This window comes from Pteropus vampyrus, unplaced genomic scaffold (genome assembly GCF_000151845.1).
Source record: "Pteropus vampyrus isolate Shadow unplaced genomic scaffold, Pvam_2.0 Scaffold71, whole genome shotgun sequence".
Lineage (NCBI taxonomy): Eukaryota > Metazoa > Chordata > Mammalia > Chiroptera > Pteropodidae > Pteropus > Pteropus vampyrus.
Genome location: NW_011888852.1, coordinates 4,275,194 through 4,282,312, shown reverse-complemented (window position 1 = coordinate 4,282,312; position 7,119 = coordinate 4,275,194). Strand labels below are relative to the sequence as shown.

The 7,119-nt window shown below is 33.6% G+C and overlaps 1 long non-coding RNA gene and 1 other non-coding gene across 2 annotated transcripts in view; one reads left to right on the top strand and one right to left on the bottom strand.

Moving 5' to 3' along the window:
- Positions 1-6,299, top strand: part of LOC111740985 — a 22,760-nt gene extending 16,461 nt beyond the window's left edge. The window contains exon 3 of the long non-coding RNA XR_002780821.1: positions 6,223-6,299. This is a non-coding gene — a long non-coding RNA (uncharacterized LOC111740985). The remainder of the gene's footprint in view (positions 1-6,222) is intronic.
- LOC111741016 lies at positions 1,138-1,256 on the bottom strand. The gene has a single exon (XR_002780828.1). It is a non-coding gene; the product is annotated as a 5S ribosomal RNA (ribosomal RNA).
- Positions 6,300-7,119: the final 820 nt, after the last annotated feature.

Here is a 7,119-nt window from a genome sequence, read left to right as displayed (position 1 = left end):
TAGGCCAAGTAGCTAAAACTCCAGAACGATGTTGAATGAAAGTTGTGAAAATCAACATCCTTGCCTTGTTCTTGACCTTAAGGGAAAGTGTTCAGTCTTTTGCCATTAAGTGTGATGTGACTGTAGGTTTTTTGTAGATGACCTTTTTCTGTTGTGGCAGTCCCTATCTGTTCCTATTACGGTGAGAAACATACTCAGCATGGATCCATGGATGTTGCATTTCATCAAATGCTTTTCCTGAGCCTATTGAAATGATTGTATGGTTTTAGTTTTTTTCTAACAGGGTGAAATTACATTGTTTAATTTGTAAATATTAAATCAACCTTGCATTCCTTAAAAGTCCCACTGGTCATGACATATTATCTTATTTATATATTGTTTGTCTTCATTTCCTAAAATTTGTTTAGAAATTTTGCATATATGTTCATGAGAGATATTGGTTTATAGTTATTTTTTCTGTCTTTGTCAAAAGTTGATATAGAGTAATGCTGGCCTCTAGAATGATTTAGGACGTATTCCCTTCTCTTCATTTTTCTGGAAGAGTTTGTACAGAGTTGGTATTATTCCCTCTTTAATTATTTGGTATAATTCACCAGTGAAGCCATCTATGCCTAGAGTTCCTTTGTGGGAAGGTTTTTAAAGTACAAATTCAATTTCTTTAACAGGCAAAGGGCTATTTAAGTTATCTATTTATTTTTGACAAAGCTTTGGTAGTTGGTGTCTTAAAGAGTTTGTCTTTTTCTTCTAAGTTTTGAGATTAATGGGTATAAAGTTGTTAGTAATATCGCCCTATTATTATTTTAGCACCTATAAAATCTGTATTGATATCACCTTTCACATTTCTGATATTGGTAATATGTATCTTTTATTCTCATGAATCTCTCTTGAAGTTTATCAATTTTATTGATCTTATCAAATAACTAGCTTTTGGTTTCATCTATGTTCTCTGTTGTTTTTATGTTTTGTATTTCATTGAGTTCGACATTGATATTTATTATTTCCTTTCTTGGTTTTTAATTTGGGAAACTAGTTGGACAGTCTAGCTAGTCCAGGTGGCTGTGGTATTTGTAGTGAAAATCGAGTGTATATGGTTTTAGGAAAAACATTGACTTCTTTTTATTTTATTTTTATTTTTTATGCCTACAGCACCTGGTCTTCCTAGGTGGTCTCCCATCCAAGTACTAACCAGGCCCAACCTTGCTTAGCTTCCGAGATCAGACGAGATCGGGCTTGTTCAGGGTAGCATTGCTGTAGACAACACTGACTTCGTGAAGATTAACAGGTCTATTTGCTCATTAATTAAGAGCTACGTCTAACAGAAATGACAAGAAGAAGATAGTATTGTGGTTTATGTAGCATGTTGTAAAATTGTATAAAGGCTGTGCACGCAGTCCAAATTAAGCATTCTGAATCTTAGATCTACTTTTTACCAATGTGATGAATCATGTAATTTGAACAATAGCCAACATTAAGAAGAAAAGAAATAAAGAACAGCCTGATTTCTGGGTTTTGGTAAGTCCTTTACAAACACAACCATTGTAGGACAAATTCTCTTGACAGGTTTACTAACCTTAGTTGTTTTCCAACCGTGAGTTGCACTGTGTCACTCTACCCTCGACAACATTTTTTTCATTTTCCCCACCTCCTTGCATTTTAATCTTTCCTGAAATACGTTTCTTCTCTAAGCACTTTCTAGATGTAATGGCATAGCAGAAGGAGCTCTGACTTTTGAGAGATTTGCTCCCAAACCTTACTCTGCCACCACATAATTATGAGAACTTTGAAATTTTACTTTACCTGTCAGTGAGCATAATTTTTTAATAAGTAAAAATGGTGCTAAAAAGAGTTATTTTGAGGATTAAATGAGAGAACACATGCAAAGTGGCTGCCATAGAATAGACCCTCAGTAAATGTTCTCTTTTTTCACTATGTAATAATGAAAATATATTAATATAATATTTTGATCTGAAGTTGTGATACAATAGATTTAGAAAATTACATCTAATTTTTTCTAATAACTATTACTTCAATCATGAAATTTCGATGCTTTTGTTGATTTCAATCTCTTTTAAATCCATAATTTATACTTAAAGGTGAACTCCTGAGATGGCTCCTGATACTTGTTGGAAATACAGAATTTAATGTATAAGTAGATAGATTTGGGGTTAACACAGTTCACTCTTTTGATGAATTATGCCTTCCTAATAATATTTGTGCAATTATATTGACTATGAAAAAAACATAAAGGGGAAACATGACATTTACTTTTGTATTGTATGCTCTGTAATTGAGAGGTGGAGTGTAAAGAGAAGATATTCTTTTGCCAGTGCTTCATTTCTGTTTCCTGGGATTACTTCCTGAGTAACTTTAAACCTAAATTCAAGCTAATTGCATCATTTCAGTTGTCCTCATCCATTATTTGTTGAGCATCTGAATTCGACACTCACCAGAAATCTTCTGGTTCCCATCCTTTATTGTAGCTATTTCTCTGACAGTCACCAACCGTAGGTGTAGTCCCTCAACACTTGGTTTAAGGCTTCGTACCAAGAATATCTTACTTCCAGATTTGGTTTCCAGAGAAATCTGCTAAACACTCTGCCATATGGAACTCAGACTCAAGGAGAGTTAAAGCCATGGCCATCCTTGAACAACGTGGGTGAGAAACAAAAGGATCAATGCTTCCACCTTTTACCGGAAAGACAATTAAAAATCTGAAGGTGTATCATAAGGCTTCTCAGATGGTCCAGTGGAATAATTCTCCAGTTGTCCATAGTAGTAGCCAATTGATAATTTATCTTTGTACTAGATTTCTTTCCTTCCTACTTTTTCTCTCTCACTGCTGCTTCCTAGTCTTGCTTTCCAAGTAAACTGCACCTATTACTAAACTCAGGTTCATGTGCTGGATGCTTCGCAAAGCCAAAATCCAAAACGTCAGAGTTTGGAGCAAATGATTGAGAAGGAGCTAACCAAGAAGATGAGAGACTTAGAAATGGCTCAAATCCATCTTGCTCATTGGACTCAGGGGTTTTTAAGCACTGGAAGTGGAATGGGAAAAGTTAAGGTAAACGTCTTGGGTTTCTAGTATCACGATAAGATCTCAACACATAGACCTAGAGGCGCCATCGGATGATCACATGCGTCTGGGGTGGTCTTGGTTCTCATTTTTTTCTACAAAGCAAACCTGTAAATCATTGCCTCATGAACTTATTCTCTTTAATTTTTTTATGTGAAAGAACAAAGACATTATGTTAAGATGTTATTTCTAGTTCCCCTAAGATCGTTGGGTGACAGGTCACAGGGTATTGATTCAATAACACTGCAAACTCACCAAGTCTGTGGTTAGGATCTTAGGCAACTTGTGGTTACAACAGAACAAATAGATTTAAGAAGCTAAGGTTCAATTAGTCCTAAAATCGAGGCAGGGGGTGTGTGTGGCAGCAATTAAAGGAGAGGTTTTGGCTGTAGGGGTACAGTTACACACCCAAGACTGTTTCAGGCTCTACTTTGGAAGGAACTCAGCCTAAGGAAACATCTATTATGTATAATGCCCTGTGCTAAATACTGTGGAAACAAAGTTGGGAAAGATAGACACTTATCCAAGAGTATTTCACAGTGTCACGCAGGAAACATATAATTTCAATACAGTGTGTGTATGCAGTTTATACTTAGTGAATATTTGTTAGTTAACCAATTCAACGGCTAAAGGAATAGTCTAATGTGGGAGACAGGCATTTAAGGAGATAATTTCCAAATAATGCCTTTATATATTTTAATTTTCTGAATATATACCCATTAAACAAATGGAAATTGATTTGCTTTTTTGCTCAACATATTGTTTGTGTGATTCATCCAAATAAATGTAGATAATTGTAGTTCCTTTCATTTTAACTACAGTATAGTTTATCATTATAAAAAGATATCACATGTGATTTATCCATTTTTATGTGGATGTACACTTGGATTATTTATACTTTTTTATTCTTTCTGCTATAAATAGTGCTGCCAGAACATTCTTGTACCTATCTTTTGGAGAACATGTGCAAGACTTTCCCTAAGGTATATATTTAAAGTACATATAATAACACATAGAGTATGCTTACCTTCAATTTTGCTACGTAATACTAAATAGTTTTCCAAAGTGGTTATACCAATATACACCTCTTTCAGCACTGTATAAGATTTCTGGTTTATCCACATCTTTACCACACTTTATATTGCCAGACACTTTTTCATTTTTATCAGTGTACAAAACGTAAACTATGATTTTACTGTGAATTCCTCTGATTACTAAGGGGATTGAGTTTTTGTTTATGTTTATTGACCATGTTTCTTTTTTTGCAAAATGCCTGTTCAGGTTTGTTTGTCTGTGTGCCTATTTTTCTGTTGATTTGTTGCTTTAGTGTAGTAGCTGTTTATAAATTGGATATTAGTCCTTTGTCAATTACATGGGTTGCAAATTGTGTCCACTCACAGTTTATGGCTTATCTTTTCACTTTTTTTATAATATGTTTTGATGAATAGAAATTCTTAAGATAGTACGTTATTTTTTTCTTTATTCTTTCTTTGCTTCTTTTGTGTCTTTTTAAGAAATGCTCTCATGTCCTGATGTTAAAAATATATTTCTCTACAAATTTGTTTATTATTTTTCTGTTGACATGAAAGTCTTTAATCCACCTGGAATTGCTTCTTGACTATGATATGTTCTAGGGGCTTAATTTTATTTATTTTCTTCCCCATCAAGATAATCAATTACCTAAATCATCATTTACTAAAATGTTTCTCTTTCCTCCTCTGGTCTTCACTGCCCACTTGGTTTTAAAACAACTTTTTACAGACATAGTGTTCTGTTCCTGGGCTCTCCATTCCATTTTTCTCTTTATACATCCTTATGCCAATACCACAATGTCTTAATATAACTGCTGATAAAACAAGTCTCCCCACCTTGTTCTTCGTCTTCAGTAGAGTCTTTGAAATTTATTCTTTGTTGTTTGCTTTTCCATAGAAATTTTGTATCAGCTTCTCACATTTCACAAAAAATGAAAACCATAAAATAAATGGCTAGCATTTTTACTAAAATCATATTAAATCAATAGATCAATTTGGGAAAAATTTACATGTGTATTATTTAATTTATCCAATACATGAACATGGTATATCTGTTTATTTATTTAGTCTTCTGAAAAGTCTTTCAACACAATTTTACAATTTTCTATGTAGATCTTATATGTCTTTTCTAATATTTATTCTTAGGTACTTTATATTTTTAAGGTTATTTTGAATGTTATAATTTTAATTATATTTACTAGCTATTGTGCTGGTATAAAGAAAAGTAATTGATTTTTGTATATTCATCCTGTATTAGCTTGCTAAATTATCTTATTAATTCTAATAATTTATCATGAGTTACTTGAGTTTTCTATTCAGATGGTCAGATTATCTAAGAAGGATGAAAATTCTGTTTCTTCCTTTCTAGTCTTTATACTTTTTTTCTCAATCTTACCTTATTGTATTTGAATAATAATGTAATAATGAGTACTGTTGTCATATCCTTGATTTTAAAGAATATTTTCAATATTTATTCAATATGATAATACTATAGAATTTTGAGACTTTGTTATTAGAGCGTCACTTCTATTCTCCAGGTGTTTTTTATTATAAATGCACACTGAATATTTATTTAATATTTTTCTATATTTATTGAGATTTTTCTTCTGTTAAATCAATCTTGCATTCCTTGGATTACACCTACTAGCTCAGGATGTGTTTAATTTTTCGTATAGCTGAATTTGTTTGTCAATTTTTATATCCTCTTTTATAGGTGAGATGGGGTTATAATTGCCTTTCAAAAAAAAACTACACTCATTAGGTTTTGATATCATAGTTCCACTAGTTCCTTAAAACGAATCGAAGAGGAACTTTAATTTTCTTTTACTCAGGAATAAATAGTTTGTACAAGACTGAAATTATGTGTTCCTTAAATATTTGGTAGAACTTACCTGTTTTTCTGGGCCTATCATTTTCATTGTCAGAAGATTTTAATTCTGATGCAATTTCTATTTCTTCTAGAGTCAGATTTGGTAATTACATTTTCTAAGAATTTATTTCATCTAAGCTTTAATATGTATTGGTGTTAGATAGCTAGTCAGACTTGAGCGACAGGGGGGAACAAAGGAATAAGAGTCAAGCCCACAGTCTACCCAAAGAATACCCCAAAGGTAGCAGAATTCTGGGTATGCACATGCTCACTAGGCAGAGTTATGTAGCAGTCAGGTGTCAATCGAAATGACCTCACTTGCCAATCACCTAGGAATACCCATGGAACCACCCATCACGGCCCAAATATAAGGCAGACATTCCCACTTTTTTGCCCTTTTTTTGCCCTTCTGGGTTCTCTTTTTTGTGGCCTTTTTGTTGATTACAGCGCTAGGACCATGCTCCTCCTTGGGGCATTCTTTGTCTTTCTAAAATACATTTTTAATAAAACTCTTAAATCTCAGTGACCTATGATTCTTCACTGCTGTCATTTGAGGAAGAACCGAGGGAAAATGCTAACTACACGTCTGGCCGTTGTCATCTCTCATCTCCCTCCCCTCTACTGTTGGGGCGACACCGAACTCAGACCAGCTCCAATGGTGACACTGGTATAAAATTATTTAAAATATCCTTTTATTATCTTCTAAATAACTGTAAAATCTAGAGTTATGTTCACCTTTTTATTCTTAGTACTACTCATTTTATTCCTAATACTACTCATTTTTCTTTATTTTATTCATACTTAACATTGCCAAAGGTTGGTCTATTTTATTAGTATTTTTTTAAAAAACAACTTCTGTGTTTGATCATTTCTGTATTTGTACCTCTGTTTTCTATAACATTAAGTCAGCTCTATATTAGTATTCTATTACTGTGTGACAAATAGCCACAGAATTAGCACCTTGAGCAACCCATTTATTATCTTAAGTCCAGGTGTGGCATAGCTGGATCCTCTGCTCAGGGTCCCACCAGGTTGAAATCAAGATTCTGGCTGGGGCTCTGATTCCCATCTAAGGTGCGGGATCCTCTCCCAGGCTCACTGGTTTTGGTAGAACCCACTATCTCTTGGTTACATGAAGTTCCCAT